Genomic DNA, 21,246 nt, shown 5'->3' on the forward strand with positions numbered 1-21,246 from the left:
GCTAAAGGTGACCTGGGGGATTCCTGTTAACCACTGAGTTTGCCTTGTGACTGGCAGCTGAAGAATCCTTTGCCAAAGGCAGGCAGACAGTTTTACTTGTAGAAACTCAGTGACAGGTGTGAAAGCTGGTGGCTGCTAAGATTCCTAGATGACTGTATAGCCACATCAAGAATATGGCGTGCCTTCTGATACAACATGGCAAGATGAGTGGACCCCAGCCAGTGGTCCTCCAGGTAAGCAACCAGCCTATAGATTTGTGATGCCTAAGTACATTGCAATCACCCATGCCAGCAGCCCACACTTATCCTCTTCTGTTGTTAAGCTTCTCTTCTGTGTCTTTTCTTGTATTTCATTATCTGTCCCTCGCAATCAGCCGATGTCTGCTGTCTGTCTTTATTTGTGTCTTCCCTGTCCACCCAGACTTTGAATGTGCACCATCCCTCTCTGTCTGTGCATGTCTTCCAAGCTTGTCTGTCCAGGCCCACTATTTGCTTTTTCTCTTCTCTTTCACTCACAGTCAGCCCTCAATATCTTCCTCATCTATACTTCTTGTTTAATAATGAAAATGGGGATTCTATCTCCAGAAAAATGTATATCTATCCTTCTTCTCGCCATCAGTTCCACACTGTTTATTATGTTTTTCCTCTGCATACTCTATTGCCTTTCCATACCTATCCATCTACCCTTTTCCTTACCATTTAAATGATTAATAGGATGGCTACTGTGGTGTACATATCTACATTAGTATCTTTGCTGATGTTATGTTTTCCTCTGCTGCTGTATCCATCACTCTAAGTACTAGCTATTTCTACTCAGCACAGCCCTGCAAGTAACCCCTTGTACTATTAGAAGTGCAGAGGGACAGCATTAGTGTGAAGTTTTGCATGTCAGACAGCTTTAGTGCAATGTCTTGCATGTCATGCACATGCACCGTAGTGGTGCTCTGTTACATACTGATATACCACAGCTTTGCATGTTCGTGCTACTTATCTGGTTTATGTGACTTTTACATTGGCATGCTGGTGCTATCTCTTCCCTGTTATGTCTGTTAGCAGCTTTCAGACACTCCACATACTTAGCTATTTCTGAATTAACGCTGTGTAGTTGAACTGCACTACTCTTTGAATCCTTGTCAGCACAACTTAGATGAAATGATGAATGAAGGCAAGCTGAATTAATTTGGTAAAGAATGACATTTCAGCAGCAGTGCAATAAAACTTTTATTTCACAATGCATGATGTCTTTCTGCATGATTAGGTGGTGAAAGGTAAAATTCAATAATGCATGGGATACAGGCTGGCTAGCAGCTACATTACAACGTTAGTTAACACAGCTTTGGCACTGCTTGTGAACAAGCCAAAGTTAGATGATATCTCCTTAGTATGTTGCACCTTATCCATGGGGAGCTCTTCACGATCTGGTTTCTGATAAAGGCTAAAAAAAAGGCATGTGCACTACAGCCTGAGAAGTTGACAAGACAGTGAGGCTTGCAATAAGTATGTCTGAGATGGATTCAAAATGCTGCCCTGGGTCTATACCTACTACTGCACAAAGAGAGAAAAACGAGAAAATAGAAATATTTATTACTGTAGCCACACCAGACAAGTCCCCTACAAACAGAGTTAGAATTCAGACATTGGTCAGAATCTAGAAGTCAGCTGATGAAAGTATAAAAATATTTTTCAAAACTTAGCTATATGTAAAAATAAAATTAAAAATAATGTGTGGAACAAACATTGGATAACTATTATCAGAAGAGGAAAGTGTTAAAATATGGGATGACTAAAATATGTATTTACTATCCATTTTGTGAAATTCTTCCTTTATAGCCTGAACCATAAAACATGTACCTTCTGACTGTATGATCTCCTCATCAACCATTTAATTTACAAAAATAATGGCTACTTGAAATATACTGATAAAATTAAGAACTTAAAAGCATTTCATTATGTTTCCTGTCCTTCTCTCTCTTTCTCTCTCTCTCTCTCTCTCTCTCTGCACAAGTCTTACTAACTTGACATAAAATGTAACTTCTTCCTTTCAACTGACTTTGCTTTTTCATTTGCATCCCAGTATTCCAACAGTCTTCCTTGCTCTCCCACATTACTTTTGATACTATTGTCCCTAGGTCTCTTCCCTTGTTTATTACCACTACTAATTCCATTCCTGTTATGTACTCCTTTCTCACATTTTTCCTTACATGATACATTATTTTGCATTTTTTTTCACTAGATTAAGCAGCCAAGTTTAACACCATTCTTCCAGATTTAGCAATATTTTGCCTTCCTTTTTAATTGGCGTATGTAATAAAAGCCTTGGAAAGACCACAGAGTTACATCTATATAATTTGTTAAACCTATACATCCTCAACCCCTTTTACACATGGGGTCAGGCTGTCACTTCAACAGTAACAATCATCTGAAGCCAAGCTTTACACTGCCAGGTAGCTAGTCCTGCCACTGTAGTTCATCTGTACCATTCACTCACACCTATGGCCAATTTAGTGTCCACTCCACTTACTGCATGTCTTTGGAATGGGAGAGGAAACCAGAGTACCCAGAAGAAACACACACAACAATAGGGAGGGCATGCAGACTGTACAGAAGGCACCCCAGCCAAGAATCAAACCAAAGAACCTCTTGCTGTGAGGCAACAATGCTAACCTTTGCACCACCTTGGCCTCCCACAATGCATCCATAAAACATGTACACATATTCCTGTGCTAAGCGAGATTTCAGCTTTCTATTGAACAAGAGAATCTATAGCTGTAATATCATTAGGCAGTGAATTTCTCATGACTGGAGAAGGTTTATGGCAGGATTTCCCCTCAAACAGCTACAGATAATTAAGATCTATTTAATTAAAATGATGTGGAATGGTTAAGACTGTTTTTAGTCTAGTACACTGACAGTATGACAGCAAGTGGCAAACAGTACCTTCGGTTAATAAGGTTGAATATAGGAGTATTGAGTAAGAAATTTGACCTTGCAGTGATGGAAAATCATTTGGCTGCATGTAAAGTGATGCAATTGCGGTTTTAGGAACAGGGTATGTGAATAAACCAAAGAATTTTATGTTCTGCACTTTGCAGTATGGATTTACTTTGTCCAGAGACAGTAACAAAAGGTAGAGAATATTCACAGATAGGATGCAAATAATCAAAATAGGGAAAGGTTGCCTCCACAAAGAGGGCAGTCACAAGTGGAGTTCCCCAGTGTCCTGTACTGGGACCTCTCTTGTTTGTCATCTACATTTCTGATGTAAACACCAGTGACAAAATGCTCTGGCTGACTAAGTTTGCATTTGACTACAAGCTAGGAGCTGTCACTGAATCCACAAATGACTTAGCCATTCTCCAGAAAGGTTTGTCTCAAATAAACAACTGGTATCAAAATCATGGTCTGACAAAAATGCATTATTGTATCCTTTGGGAAGTTACCTACCCAAGGGAACTACCACATTGACAATAAGTCATTAAGAGTTAATTCAGTTTTCCAGGATTTGGGAACTTATGTGGACAGTGGCCTAACCTTTGATTAACATGTGTCTATTGTTGCAAGAAAGTCCTTCTATATTGCACAGCTTATAAACAAAGGGATTGTATCTAGATATAGGGTGTCATTGTCCCCCTTTACTCAGCCCCCATTAGACCAATCATTGAATATAATGCACACTTTGGCATGTATCTGTCCAGACACATGCAACAACTGGCACGCCACAGAGGTATCGACTAAAGGGATTCAAACCTAAACAACATGTCCTATATGAACCAACTCAAACCTCTGTCACTATACTTGGTATACTACAGAATGCTAAGAGGTGACCTGTGTCTGGCATACAAGGCATTCTCTAAACCAATACTGATGAATTTACTGCACATCATCAAGTCAAATGACATCAGAAATACTCAGTCTTGGGATCTAAGCCTCTTCTGCAGCATCAACAGAATGGTTTGTAGGGACAGGTGCATTTTGCAGAGGGTACCGCTGCTGTGAAATAGACTACCCATTTATTTAAAACAAAGCTCATTCATGTCCATTGTCAAGCAAAACTTAGATCTATGGATGAGAAACAGAAAATTTACCCCAGGACCGCCTCCTGTACTAGCCTGAACAGAAACAGCTCCTAAATGCTTTATCCCATGCATGGGTCTCCCTCAAATTATTTATGGTATGATCCCAGTAACTCTCATTAAGGGTAATCTATAGTTATCAACCATGGGATACATAAGGTCAATCTATAACCAAAACGGAATAGGTTATTTTGAGCACAAAAAATAAAACTGGCCAGGCTTAAAATGGCATGCAAGGGCAGCTAACCTAGTACTTACCTATGAACCTATAAACCTATGAGATTTAGGACTGAATTTGTAAATAAAACACAGTAATCTTTCAATATGCTTGTGAGAAAATACCTTAAAGTCGACCATTTTTTTAGTAAAGTCTTCTAAATGTCATTTTTTTAACGGTAGTCTCAAAAAGGACCCATGAAAAGACAGACTATCTGATTAACAATTCAAATATACAAAGGATCAGTATTCAGCATTTTATTAAGAATCAGCATTTTTTATAAAAAATACTTTTCAGTTTATTATCAAGAATCAGTATGGCATTTCTTTATGTGCTCAAAGCAGGATTCTAATTTTATTATCATGGTAGGTATTATGGTTACATCTAGTCGCTCATCATAAACTAGTGATAAATAGTTAGCTCTGTGTAACTGTACTATTCCTTGTCTACAAGATTTTAGATTGCCAGAGAAAAGTTTTAATTAGAAAAAAGAAAAGAAAATGTTTTCTTCTCCTTCTAACTACAATGACCTAGAAATGAGAAAAGTATATGACGTATGAAGGAAATGTCCCCATATGAAAGGTGCCCTTTGCAAAAAATATTTATCTGAATTTGTTTTGCGTATTTGCATAAAAGCAGTTTACTTTGAGTGTTCCTGGTGTGATCATTTGTGTTCTTAAACAGCTTAATGCATATGCATACTAGGTGATGTGTTTTGTGGAGTGTGCTCTCAAGGACATGTAGAACCATTGCAGTGTACTTGTAACAAAGATCGCAAAGGAACATGGACTTTTTTTAGCCTCTAACATCCTAGCTCCAACCAATATTTAAATGATTTCTTCAGCCAGAGGTCATTATTGTGTAGATGCTGAAGTCCTCTCAGATTGCAAACAATACCTTCGGGAAAACCCACATGCATGTGCATCCACAAGCACAGGCAACAGAATCTGAAACAACTTTATTTTAGTAGGCCCTCACAATTCTAGCTCCCTGATTTCTATCAAGGAGAAAGGAGATGGTACTGGATCTCTTGACTCCTTCCTCTCACCAAAGAGGATAGCAGGTTTCACTCAGTCCTCTGTCCCCAGCCAGACCTCCTTCCTTCGTTACTGAATGAACACAAGGCAGAATACCATGAGGCTCATGGAAATAGGGAACTGCAGGCCATTCACAACAAGTCTGGAGTATTTTACATATGAAAACAGATAAAATAAGTGCAATAACAACAGTAAATGAAATCTCACTGAAATACCAAAGGAAGCAGTAAACAGGGAAACATTAAATAGATCTAAACAAATCAAAAGAAAGCCCACAAACAAAAGCACATCACATCTGTCAGAGAGGAAAACTCAAGTGCACATGAGGTTCTTTGTGGTGCATTACGGGCAATACCTCAAAGCAGCTGCAGCAACCATTCTGGGGAGAACAGCAGCTGTAGTGACCATTTTGAATAGACCTAAATGAATGTAAAGGAGAATATATGTGAATTAACCCCTAAATGAAAGTATCAAGTAGTTATATTATACAGACCCAGCCTTGCATGGCAGAACCTCAAAGGATCATTCTTGCCAATGCATGTGGCATCTGAGCAACATTCTTTATATTGAAGTAGAGTGCTGTCATATCTTGTAGGGGATTATCATTCGACAGAAGTACTTACACTGCAAATGATTGAGGAGAACAAGTACTATAGTATAAATCTACAGCTTAGTTGGAAAATGTAGCTTTGTGTACAAGAAAATTACCAAAAATGAATTCCTTCAGTTTGAGTAATACAGCTTTGTGAAGGAAATGCAAGTGGACCAAAAACTGTGGTTGTCTGTAATTATATAAGCATTCTTTGTTCACATCCAGATAGAACACAGGATAGTCACAGCTGTTATTCACTATTACACTGCAAAACAGTATGACATTGAAAATGTTCATTCCAATCATTGTTCTAAAATGATACATGTTTGTTGGGAATTATTAGGCGACTAGTTCTTCTGGGAAGTCATAGATCTAACATTAATTATTTCTTGTGCAGATTAGTTATAGGATTCGTAATAAGTCACTGAAAGTATGAAGCCATATTGTGCTGAGGGAGAATCATGTAAACAACTTGCAATTTATGAATATAGACAAAAGTGCATGTTAGCACGAAGGTGTTCTCCTATATACACTAAATAAATCAAGAAATGGCAGGGTAATCCAAATGATGACATCAATATGTGACATGCCATGTCGCAAGACTGCATCTTATTCACAGAAAATGTAACAAAGTGCAGATAATGGCAGATAAATTAAGTTGTATTCCAGAATAATCGGGGAAGCATAGGCCAGAACAGCAGTTAAGGTAAACATCATTATTGTGTGAATTGCAGGACTGTCACTTTGGTTTATGGGTAATGTAGTTGCACCTGGGCTGTATCACCAGTATGGTCATGAGAGATGCTCAAAATCCTGTCTAACCAATTATTTGATCTTCTTTCACCTGACAATGAGGAAGACAACCCTAAATATCACAGGCCATGTGAATTGCATGGTTCTGACCATAAAAGACAGCATGGATAGCACATCCTATAATCCAAGATTACCATAGCCTTCTCCATCTTGGCAAGAAGAATATTCTACTGTACCTTTGGGGATACTGGGGATGCCTCAAAATCTTCTGAATCCAGGATGTAGAATGCAGACATCAGCTGCATGCTGCAGCAAATGGAAGAGCATACATTTCCAGAGACCCCCAAGGAATACTCTACCAAATGACTATCATTTCAGCTATTACAGAAGGCCCAGAGAATTAAATATATCAAATGGAAGGGGTATCACCCCATCAGATTGAAAGGGAGGCTCATGCAAGACAGATGGAATTATTAAGAGTGCATGTATCCTACACCCTGCAAGTACAAATTTTGCACATTGTTGTCAATTGATCAAACAGCCAGATGTTTAATGAGGGGATGATGTCACACGGACATTTTCTTACCAAGCAAAAATCAGTCCTGCAGTACTGACTGTAAACTCATCAGCACATAAGACAGACAGACTTGGAATATGGGATAGCAGAAAGCAAGGTTGGAAAATGTATCCTCTGATCCTAGTTCTGACCTCATTCAGACTTCTCTTCTCCTTAACTACCCCTCTCAGATACTAGAAGCTATAAAAATGTTCCACTATTTTCCTTTCTATCTCACTTCTCAGCTTCTTATGATTTCACCCATTTGCTGAGCTTAAAATTATCTTATCTGTACTCGGTTTCATCCCATGTGCCTTCAGTTTTGCATTCCACTCCCCTATCGTTTGCCAGGGTTCTTGTTCAGAGTCTGCCTGTAATGCCACATCATTTGCATGTAGTAACTTTGTTGATCTGTCCCCTCTGATCTGTTTGATAATGTAGTTCATCACTGGTATGAAAAGCAGTGGGCACACCGACTCCCACTGAGAACCCCACTATGAGACCGAACACTGTTCCTACTTGAGTCATCAGGTCCTTGTACATAGCCTACACTAATTCAACCAATGATTCTGGGACTTCAAACCAACACAAGACTGCCCAGATCAGCTTTCTTGGGACCTTGTAATATGTTTCCTCCAAGTCTAGGAATGCTCAGTTGGACTCTTTCCTCATCTCTAGCTGCTTCTCAAGTATCTGTCTTACTGCAAATGTCAGGTCAGTTGTGCTGCATCCTGATCTGAATCTGAAATAGCAGACATTAGTAAAGCGGTGCTGTGGGTTGACCTCACACTGAAACAACCACCAATCATGAAATCCAAACAAACAGTTTCCTTTTGCCACCTACCAGTTACTTCAGATTCACTTTAGCTGAATAGTGATAGTGTTATTGAATGGGTTTTTCCTAAGGTAAGGTACAGGGTTACGGTTTAGGTTTAGGGGAAAATCCAGGGACAGAGTTAGCACACAGTAGTAAGGATGGATTGGGGGGGGGGGATTTGTCCCCTATACCACCTTAATAATGTGTGTAATCTTAACCCTAACTGTAATTTCAGCTGTAACCCTAATTCTAACCCCAATCCTATACCTCATCTTAGGAAAAAGAACTTCCATATCACTACCCCTACACAGGAAACTCAGGCACACATCACATGAGCAGCACACATGCACAACACCAAATCTATCTCTTTCCTTAGCCCTTCTTGTAAACCTAACCTGCATACACACACACACACACACACACACACACACACACACACACACACACACACACACACACACACACACACACACACACACACACACACACACATATATATACACACACAGATACTTCCATCCCTTATTCTGAAACTTTTGATACATCCAAAAGTTTTGTTAGTAATAACACAGAGCCACACGTAACTGATTCTTCTTCCTTTCAACATCTATTGCACTGGAGAAACAGTGCTTTAGAGGAATTTCCCAAGCACTTTACTCTGTCAACAAACCAATGACTTGGCAGATAGAGGTGAACCCAGCAGAGCCTCTAATCAACTACAGGTAGTGACAAAGAGGTCACGGTTTAATGAAGGGCTGCCTGAGGTCCCATATTATAATTCTAGTGGAACCCTACAGGATTTCCCAGACAAAACAGCACAATGTGAGAAAGTATGGATGCAGATGAAGTTTTACCACATACTTCACACAGCATACAGTGGGCACTGCATACAAGGGTTACAGCATACAGATATCTGATGCATCCATGCATAATATAGAGGTAGCAGTTATATGTACAATGTGGGCAACACACACAGCTGTATACCCCAGGATAATCACAGTAGAGTGCTCTATTACAAAGTGTCCCTCATGTCATGTGAGATACAATATGTGTATTAACAACAACAATTCCACAGGATACCAGAATAACACAAAGCTGGATAACTCAATAGACATCCACCATGAGTAAAAAGAAAAACATTTTTTATTCCATGAATGAACAGGCAAGCGCTTTCACCCAGTAGGGCTTCATCAAACCATATAAAACTATATAAAACAGCTGAGTTAACATCCATTTATACCAAAAACAGCGGGAAATCTACAATCAATTAGTCCTTAAAGACACATTCAAATAATTAAAACCATTCTGCAAGTAAAAAACACATATGGTAGCAAACTTCCATAATATGTAAGATATATATATATATATATATATATATATATATATATATATATATATATATATATATATAAAATATAAAAAACAATTCCTAACCATCAACATGTCTCAAAGAAAAAATATATAACTAACAAATGAAAATAAAAATAAAAATAAACAGAAAATAGAAACACAATGGAATATAAACCTTTCAGGTCCTCAGTTCCCTAGATTTCAAGATGGGCCTAAGGGAAACCTTATCATTAAGCCCAAGATACTAGGGGATTGAGAACCTGAAAGATTTATATTCCATTGTGTTTCTATTTTCTGTTTATTTTTATTTTCATTTCTTAGTTATATATTTATATATATATATATATATATATATATGTATGTATATATATATATATATATATATATATATATATATATATATATATATATATATATATATATATATATATATATATATATATATATATATATATATATATATATATATATATATATATATATATATATATATATATATATATATATATATATATATATATATATATATATATATATATATATATATATATATATATATATATACATATATATATATATATATATATATATATATATAGGATCCGGACACATGCTCAACTAGCATATGTACAAATCACAAAACATCGAACACACATACACAAAAGTGCTTAACATCGACAAGCGCTTCTGTGTATGTGTGCCCGTTTCGTAGATCGGACTACAGTGCAGGTAAGGGAAAATTCCTTTTTTCCCACTGTAGTGTGATCTCAGAGTGAGAATAATAAAGTAGGGGGGTGTGGGGGATGCTGCAGAAACGTAGATTTTTTTTTTGAACTACACATACACGGAAGCTCTTTTCGATGTTAAGCGCTTTCGTGTACGTGTGTTCGATGTTTTGTGATTCGGACATATGCTAGTCACGCATGTGTCCTAGACCCATATATATATATATATATATATATATATATATATATATATATATATATATATATATAATATATATATATATATATATATATTATGGAAGTTTGCTACCATATGTGTTTTTTACTTGCAAAATGGTTTTAATTATTTGAATGTCTCTAAGGACTAATTGAGTGTAGATTTCCCGTTGTTTTTAGTATAAATGGATGTTCTGGTACCCTGTGGAATTGCTGCTGTTATTACTTGGATTGCTGGTGGGTACTGGGATATTTATCCTCCATGAGTTGTTCCTTTTCATACAATATGTGTACTGCTGCAGTATACAATGTCATAGCAATAAAAAAAACTTCTTAGAATTTCAGTGGAGGATTTATGCTAGAAACTATGATATTATCATAGTTCCTGAAACATAGCTCAGTCACAGGCTCTAGCCCAACATATTCACATTTTCAACAGTATCCCAAGTCTTGGCCAAAATACTCAGGTAGGAGTAATAAGTCTATGTTTGGAATACCTGGGATCCTCAGTAAAAGTAAACAGCCAAAATGCAGACATTTTTAGTTGATTAATAATACCACTGATCAGCACTCTCTGTACTTTGGTGGATCTACAACACCCCAAAGTTAACAGAGGAGGAAAATGAAGATTTTATTGTCTTGCTATTATGTGTCAAAAAAGCGTAAATGACACTGAAATTCCTGATCACTGACATCAGGCAATTGCAAAACTTATTTTTTTTATATAAAAATAAGAGCAAGACATCAGAGCAGTTAAACCTTTATTGATTTATTCTATACTTAAACTGCTTACAAAAGTAAATTATCCAAAATGTATCAGTGTATAAATGTAATATTAATTTCTATAACAATGTTTCTGAAGCCTACAAAACAGGCTTGAAAGTCAGCATTATTCATCACATGAATTTGGCTCAATGGACCATAATCAACTGATGTCAAGTTAGCAATACTTGATGTTGAAGGGACTGTGTTGATATTGATACAGACATGCTTGGGTGTTAGGTCATGGGCCATAGAAATGTAGAGTTGTCACTCATACTGGTATCAGTTGGGAATAATGGTTCCCCAAAGGAAATCTTGGGGCTGCATTTATTTAAATTATACTTTTCTGATCTCTGTGATCAAAACAAGATGCTCTTTTGCTGTTACTCAGAAGATAGGAAAAATAGGTAAAATCATAGTAAATAGTACTGATAAAAACTGAATACAAGCCAATTTAGATTATTTATACCCTAGCACTCTTGAAAATAAAATACATATTAATGTCAATAAAACACATCGCATGAGTTTTGGTCATAAATATGAATCCTGATATCCTCTTACAGGAAAAAATATAAAGAAGACTTCCTTTTTGTAGAGATAAACAGATATGTGGAGTCAAAGTGTGTTAATATTGCTGTACTCTTCAATGCCCTAATAAGATCAAACTTGGAATATGCTGTGCAAGTTTGGAATTCCAGAAGATAAAGAAAAACTAAATTAGAAAAGCGTGGAAGAAATTTATTAAAAAGATCAATGGTCTTTAACTCTATAGGCTAAGATATTTAGACCTTTTCACATTTCATACTTAAATACAGAAGGCAGAAGAGTGCCTTGTTTTTATTTTGTCTGCCTTTTCCTCCCTACAAGACTGAACCTGATGGCTTCTCTACCTGCACTTTATTGCCCCATTCATTCCACAGTAGTGGAAGCTGAGAATTTCTGGGTGATGCTCAAGCTTTATGCCCCTTTCATTCCTGACCAGGGATTCCACAGGAGTTCATTTGTTTGCTGCAAGACTCAGGTGGTAGAAGAAGGGTCGGAGTGCTATTCCTTCTGGGAGGTCAACCTTCTCCTACGGTAGCTAATCTCCTCTCCAGTGGTAGCTCATTGGGGTTCTGCTATAGCTGCCGTCTGAGGGGAAGTATGTCTATGCATGTTGAATCGCTCTGAGCTCACCATGTAATTTGCGCACAGCAGAACAGGCTCAATAGATTTGAGATCTATGTGGTAGATTACTAGTGATCCCAAAAGTTGTTACCCATGTCGTGAGCCAAAGCCATCTTATTCCCCTAAAGACAGGAAGGCTGACTGCTGCCTGTTATTCTATTATTCCAGTCCTCCCCCTGCTAGCTCCTACAGCTATCTGACCTGATATTTGAAGTCAGGCCACCTGCCATGTAGTCAGAGCTTTACTCTTCTAAACCACAGAGCTGACTTATGGGTGACTTAGTTTGGATCTAGAGATCAAGCAAGGATCTGTCAATGCATGAACTTCTAGAATTAAAACCTTTATTCAGTCATGGTAGTACTAATCTAATAACTTTCTTATGATAACATTGCTGTTCTAAAACGATGGTGTGGCTATGTTATTATGACACAAAACATTCCAACATATGTAAACATTTCTCAAAATGTCACAATGTTTAAGTCTAACTTGTACACCTATTTTAGAAATAAGTATTTTACTTGGCAAATGAGATATTTATTGGCTTTTGGTCACTGCCTACATGCTGTATGTATGTACTACTGAAATATACAATTATTTTAATAGTTGAGAAACCTTACTGGCTGAAAAATTAAATTCTCCAAAATTGCTGGGAGATATGCTCACCAAGTTCTAAAGATAAAATATTACTGGACCAAGCTTTGATTGTTGATTACCATCAGAGAGTAGGACATCTCATCAACCTAAATATTATAATGAATATTGTTGGAGTTATGGAAGGAGTCAGGTTACTGAATACTGCAATTTGCTCAGAAATTAGTAGTTTGGACTGTTTAGATGTTACCTTGCAACGACTGGCTGCCAAACAGAATGTTAGTCTGAAGAGAAAATAAGAGATAAAAATCCAGCTGATTACATCAAAATTAAAATTAATAGAACTGGAGACATTATTTGCAAGCCAACTGCATTTCTTAGCTATGGGTAAGGTTTTACAAGGAAATTGAATGTCTCTCTCTGTCTTTCGGCTTTTCCCGGTTAAGGGTTGCCACAGCAGAACTCCAGTCCGCTAATGATTGGCAGTGGATTTTTACAGTGCCGAGTTGCCAGCCCGATGCCCAACCTTCAAAGAAGGCACACCCATTCATGCGTGCACCTACCTGCATGTCTTTAAATGTCACTTGACCACAGGGATGGACATGCAGACTCTACACAGAAGGTGCTCCAGCCGAGAATCGAACGGGAGAACCTCTTGCTGTGAGGCAACAATGCTAACCGCTGCACCACCATGGCCGGGTTACAAGGAAATTGAATAAATTCTTGAAAATAATATTCCTACATGCTCTAAGGGAAATGCCTCAAAGCAAATAAACCATGGATGGTGTGGGAAAGCAAACCAAAACTTGATTAAAAAAGAGATATCACTATTGAAAAAATAGTAAAAAATGTCCTTCTGTTAAAAATTGAAAATATAAGAAAGTGAAATGTCTGCTAAGGAAGAATATATGGTTATCCAAAACTAAACATGAAACCAACTTAGCCTTACACACCTCACAGTCGATACAAATCATTCTTCAAACACTTAAGAAGTCATACTAAAGGCATGCAAAAATTGTCACTTTTAAGAATAATAACAATATTGTGTCAGATGGAAGCGATATAGCAGAATTACTGTATAAATTTTTTCCTTAAGAGGAAACACAGATAATATGATATGCCTTCCAGTAATGGATGACCAGTATTTATGCACACTGTTATTAGAAAAAAGGGAATCTCATGTACTAAACAAAATAAGATTGGATTCAGCAGAGGGATCTGATGGTTAATCAGTGTCTTTATAAAAAGATAACTATAAATAAGGCATGCACAGGTAGGGCTTATTTCAGAAGTCACTATTACACTGCTATCTTCCTGATGTGTTAGACAATGCAATAGTTGTACCAGTACCAAAAGAATGTAATGCCAACACTAAGGATAACTACAGGCCTATTAGCCTTATACAGAACAGCAAAGAGCTTTGAGGGAATATTAGTTAAAACATTATTATCAAGTTTACATCATGGTGATCATCTTAATAAATATGGCTATACTACTGAAAGATCTTACTGAATTGTTATAAAAATATGATGTATGCCCTGAATTAGCATCTGTTACTGGATGCTACATATCTGAACCTGGCAAAAGCTTTTGATTCTCTATCTAACATTTCCCTGTTCCAGAAACAATTGTGAAGATGAATTCCAATTCATTCTGCTATACTTGGATGATGAACAGACTTACATTTAGAATATATAAGGTTAGAATACAAAGTGGTTAATTCCCCAACAGAGGTGTACAGTAAGGGTGGTCCTTGTTTCTTGGAATGTAAATGAGCTAAATGGCCTGGTGAAAAAAGGGAAAGCTCTGCAATACCTTAGATAACTATCCCCTCAGATGGCCCTCTTACAAGAGAAATATTTATCTAAGGAGGAACATGAAAAGCTTCACAGAAAGGGGTTTCAAGTGAAGGCACTGGGAAAAAAGAAGGGGGGCTTGCTATTCTATTAAATTGAGGGTTTAAGTACAAGTTGTAACTTAGTTTAATAGATGAGGATGTACACTGTTTAGCAGTGAAAATCAAAATAGACTCAAATGTACTAACAGTAGCCAACTTTTATAGAGCACCACAGGCGATACTGCAGGAATTTAAGGAAGTGTGCAAACAGCTACTTAATTAGTAGGAAGGAATTATATTATGGGCAGAAGACTATAATGTAACTACACATCTTAGACATATTCAAGGAGGACCTAGTTCCTGAAGGATTTTGCAGATAGGGAACTATTTACCTCTTTAATGGAATTATTGGCATATCATGACATCTGTGATTAAGGTATAGTGAACACAACCCCACATACTTATTACTTTTCAAGAACAGGCAGAATATATTTCATGAGGGATCATACATATATGCTCAAGGGTTGAGAAGTAAAGCCAAATGTATTCTCAGACCATGCCCTACTGAAGGTTGTAATACAACTAACAAACAGAAATGTGTATAAATACTGGAAATTTCATATATATTATGCTTACACTTCAGGACTTGATAAATTGTGAGAATAACTGACATAACAAAGTGATGAAGGTCTTTTAAGAAGAGCAGAGCAGACTGATGGATGGAAAAGGAGAAAAAACGTGGAGAGATATGTTAATGAGATTTACCAAGAAAACAAAGGGAACACAAATAAAATACCTAAGAGAAAGGCAGGAATGGTTCAGGCAGCAGCTGAAAGGGAAGGCTAATGGGGAGATGGGACTAAAGGAAGATATTCAGGAAATGGAGAGAGAAATTGATATGGAAAGCCAGTTTAATGATAAGATTATTCAACAAAACTTCCAGGGAACGTTTCAAAGGCTGACATAAATTTGACACTTAGGTTGAAACAAGCTAATGTTTAGAGACAGGTTTACACCTTGGTAAAATATGGAATACAGTGAATAACTGAGAACCCTTCAGTGCTTCTTGATAGCTTTGTAAAATTTTATGGGGTACTATAGAAGGAAAAACGTAAATGTTGGGTGACTCAGAAGAAATTAAAAAAGCCTCTTAGAGGAAATAGACTTGCCAAGGATAACTCAGGCACAGACTATAGAAATGATGAGGCCAATAATGAATGTAGAATTAAGCACTCACCTCTAACTCACCTCTTCCCAAGGGAAATCATCAATGCTGGCTGGGATTCCAGTAGAGCTATATAAATCAGGGATGAGTGAATGCAAGATAGACTCTTAGAACATTAGAATAACGTATTATATACAGTGGATATCCTTCTTCCTGGAAAGATGCTGTTACTTCCTTGCTTCTGAAGTCAGGAAAATAGCCATTTGAGGTGAATTCTTATGGACTGATTTTGGTCTTTAACCCTGATAACTAGATTGGAAACTGTGGTCTCTTAGTCGATTCACTTTGATTAGTGTGGATCTGTGAACAGGAGGCAGACATCTGACAACATAAAGATGTTGATTGTGGTACAAGAAGTAATGTGAGCAGGTGAACTAATGCCAGTAATAACATGGATGCTGAAAAGCCATTAAGAGACTATGGCGGTCCTGCTTAGTTAAGTTATTGCTAGATATGGATTCTTCAGAGAAGGAAGTAAACCTATTAAACCAAACATACCAGGGAGTTTCTACTAGTATAAAAGTAAATGCAGAGTTATCTAATGCATCTGCATATGGTGCAGAGTGGGACCACAGAAATAAAGTCGACACTGTATGTGAATGATTTACTGATTTACCTTAGACTTCCAGAAAGGCAATTGGAGCCTTTATTTAAAATACTGAAATAATTTGGTAACAGTTCAGGCTATAAATTGAATCTAGACAAATTTCATATAATAGATTTAAAAGACAACCCTTCTCATAGAGAGACCTCATAAAATATAAAATATAGAAAGAGCAGTGTCAGCTATCTAAGTGTTAATATATTAGATAATTCAGGGAGTACAATGAATATATCATATGACAAATTAAAGGAGAAAATAAAAGAAAAAATTAAAAATATGGAAGATTTTAGATCTGGACTCAAATCAAAACCTTCAAGAAATCCAGATATTTATACTGCCTATGGCACTTTACTACTTTCAAGCACTCCCGATGGATCCAGAGAATTTGTTTAGAGAAGTGAACAATACAATAAAATTTCATATGGAGAAAGGAAAAGCCTAAGGTCTATGGAGAATATATCAGTGATCAAGGGATATGGGTGGGTTGGGAATATCCAAACTGATAGCATATTCAAGAGCCACAAAAGTAAAAATGTCCTGCTTATGGATTTGTCAAGATAATTAACCAAGGTGAGGACTAAGACACCATTTTATGGTTATAAAATAAGAGACAGCAATCACATTTTTGGGACCTAATCAGTGGTGAACTTGCCTGGATCATAAATATGGGGAAAGTGCATACAGTGTGTGACTGACATGCTCCCATTAAATTAAGAGTACAGAATATTAATGGATGCTCATATGTATATATACATATATATATATATATATATATGTATATATATATATATATATATATATATATATATATATATTGGGAAGACTGCCTTTGGAAAGATGCAGAAGAAACACAAGCCTTCATTACTTGGGAAAAATTTAAAAACAAAGCACAACACATAAGTATTACTTGGTATACAAGGGGGCTTAGGGACATTTCCTTAAGTATAAAGACAGAAAAAAATAGTCAGATCCATCCCCATGGTAAGTGATCATGAAAGATATTACAAAAAGATGACTTAAGAACAAGAGATAGATCTCAAGATTGAATAAAATAATACAGGGTATGACATTCTCTCTACCCCAGGCCAGTAATCAAGGAGCCTCAGTCCTCACCACTGACACTGGAGAGAGATGGTCACTGAAAACAAGAATGGATTTACACAGTATTTTCAGATGCAGCTCTCTGCATCAAGCATAAACTCTCCAATAGCACACATGGAACATGTTCCAGACCTGGGACTGGATTCTCTATCTCTCCAGATTCCAACAAGACTCACTTTGAAGCACTGTGTCCCAGTTCCAAGTACTTTTCACACCTACAGCTGAGTATTTGAGTTTCACACACACACACACACACACACACACACACACACACACACACACACACACACACACACACACACACACACACACACCAGGGAAAGGCTGGTACAGACTTATTAACTGTACAACTTTGGCTCAGACTATAAGGTAACCATGCTGTCACCAGTTAACTACTCTCAGGCTCTTATAAGGGTATCCAATTATACTGAGTAAAAGCAATACTAATATAAATGGTAGAGTATAACCAAAGCATCAAGGCTTTTTGGAGTGGCCACAGCATCACTAAAATAAACACAAGTACTCTCAAGATGTTAAAAGTATTAACTAAAAGACCAGCCACAATCACAGGTATAAAAATATTTAATAATAAATAATAAAATAGATAACATGAAAATACTAAATATCTAAGTACAATAAAGACCAGACTTTCAATCACAGGAGAAATAAAAATAACACAGTTGGACAGATTCAAACTGATACAGAAAAACTGTACTTAACTAATCTCACTGTATTTCCTGACTGTCTAAAAAATAACTGTTCCCTATCTGACTTAATTAATACAGCAAGGCAAGATTAGATGCTGAGATGCTCACTTCCACAAGGCAAGGTGGTGAGCTACTAACAGTCTGAACTGAACTCAACTGACATAGATCTTTTAAATCAGGTTTCAAAGAAAATAAAACAAACTGCTGCAAGAGTTCCATTCTCTCAGTGGTGGTTATAATAGAATGACACCAGCTGACTCTGGTACCATACGCACTCAGAGCTTTGCTAAGATCTGTTGCAGTAGCTAAGCTTTAGAACAATTTCACAAACTTCTACTCTTCCTTTCCAGAATTCTTTGTTTAAGCATAAACATTTAATCAGTTATAATAACACTGTTGATACATTTTTAACACAAGCATCTGTACAAGTCAGTGTGATAGTCAAATGACACAAAACTATTTACAAAACTCCAGCCAACCATGCTGGCATATGTTACATATGCACTAGTGCATTCTCCCTGGTACAGATGGCAATATCTCACATTGTCACACAGAGCACATAAGTGAGATTAGAGAAAGAGTGAATCAAGAAATTGGAAAGAACATTAGGGATAAATTTGACAAATAGAAATTAGTCTGAAGTTTATAAGGGCAAGGGAGCAATTAGGGTAAAGACATTTCAGATTTTCTGGTGGAAGTGCTTACCTATGTTTTTGTATACCCTAAGCAAGTTGAATAAAATGCTCCCTAATTTGTCTAACTTATGTTTACAATGTTCAACCAGAGATATTGAAACATGGGTACATATTTTTGGTCCTGCCATAAGGTGGATGATTTTTAATTATTTAAAAATTCTAGGAGTTTATTGCAAGAAATCAGCAGTAAGTTGTGACTAATAGGGGGACCTTCTCAGTGCCCATATATTTTCTGGAGTTACCTGAAAGTTGTACTCAGAAAAAATGTGACAAAGAATTATTAAATGTGATACTCTTGGCTCTTGGCTAAGGAAAAAAAAATCACTAAAAAATGGAAAGGTAAAGCCCCATCATCACGGAAAGACTAGTAGCTACTCAGGAGAAGAATACTAGGTTATAGAAAGGACAGATACAACTCTAACGAGAATAAATGCTTTATAGTTAGTGAACAGGTACAAAAATAACTGAAATCTTTCCATTTTAACTGCCATACAGTGCTGAGTATGGTTGCATTTTTTATTTTTATCATTGCTATAGTCTTGTTAATTTTACATTTTTACAGTTATTAATACAATTATGTATGATAGTATAAAACACAATAGAAGATGGAGGTTCTAAACTATAAGTCCTATGCTATAAAAAGTTTTTTTGTGGTATTGAGTTGGTAATAATGTCAACCTTACCTTTGTTTGTGTATGTATGGGCCAGCAAAGTTGTTACTGATAAGAACAAGAGGTTAATGGAAGGAAGCCTTAGAAATCAAAAAGTCAGCATTAATTGGATTGTTTTCTTTAGTGGGCAGTGCAGAACAATACTACTTTCAATTCAAAACCATCCATCATTATACATCATGTTCACTTGAACAGGTATTACCCTCATTACCCACATGTAGTCACCCATAACATTTTACATGTGTTGATGCTGGTAAAGATCTGGGGGCATTAGTGGATAGTTTTTATCACTTATGAGTGCATTGGACAGGAAACATAACTTGGTGATATGACATTTTTCACATAATTTCATCAAGATATGCAGACATCATGTTAAGCCAAAAAGTTTAATGCAACAGTCTGAGTCCACACAATCCACCAAGGATCCACAAGAATGTCCATAAAATCCATCAAGGATCTGCAAGAATAGTCTACAGACAACAAAGCTGTAGATGAACCAATCACTTAGTTTATTAAAACCAGTTTGTAACTAAAACACTAGTTTTAAAAAAATCAGCTGTTAGCCAACATTATTAGTCATGTGATTAATTTATGATTAAATGTTAGTGAATGTATTGTTAAATCACTTTTGATTAAGTCCCGGGTAGAGTAAAAGTGACCTTATATAACTCACTGGCAGTTAAAAATCCAATGATTTCTGCTTGTAAAATGGACAGACATGAAGAAACCATTCATTTTTTTTTCCAAAAAAAGTTTAATATTTCCATTTACAGTCCAACTCCGAAAGAGACTAATTTAAAGTATAAAACTGTTGGTGAATGTGTTGTTAAATCAATTTTGATGAAGTCCCGGGTAGGGATAAAAGTGACTTTATGTAACTGGCAGTTAAAATCCAATGATTCCTGCTTGTAAAATAGACAAATATGAAGAAACTATTCTTTTTTTCCAAAAAAAAAGTTTAATATTCCTGTCCAATTTTGAAAGAGATTTTAATAAAACTTTTCCTAACTCTACCACCAAATGCTCATCCAGTTGTGTGTGAAATAAACCCTACTCATTAAAAGATCATGTCCACTTTTAGATGCAGCAGTGTAAAATATGTCACACTATCATACAGGATATAAATATCTGCATTAAAATACTTAATGTAGCATCTGTAAAGATTTGCACTGTAATGTCAGGCTTAAGTGTATGAGTATCTTATAAATATATTTCATTTCGCAACTATGGCTATGTTTTATTTTAATGGGCATGTAACATGGATGCCACACTGTATAATCATACATTTATTGTAAAGTAAGAAATGTCATGCTAGACCAAGTATTTTTAAATGTATTATGAGACAACTAAGCCATTTTTTTAGATGGTATTGCCTTTTAAAGTCCTCATACATTGCACATTATATTAAATTTACTTGATGGCAGAAGGAGACAAAACATCTACCTAGTTTGCCCTTTTAAGTTCCTTAACATTCAATTCCCCTCCATTCCTACCTACCTTCCTCCTTACATTTTTATCACCTGCCTCACGCACTCTCAAATGTCTTTTTA

Source organism: Protopterus annectens, chromosome 7.part0 (genome assembly GCF_019279795.1).
Source record: "Protopterus annectens isolate FY-2018-M chromosome 7.part0, PAN1.0, whole genome shotgun sequence".
Lineage (NCBI taxonomy): Eukaryota > Metazoa > Chordata > Ceratodontiformes > Protopteridae > Protopterus > Protopterus annectens.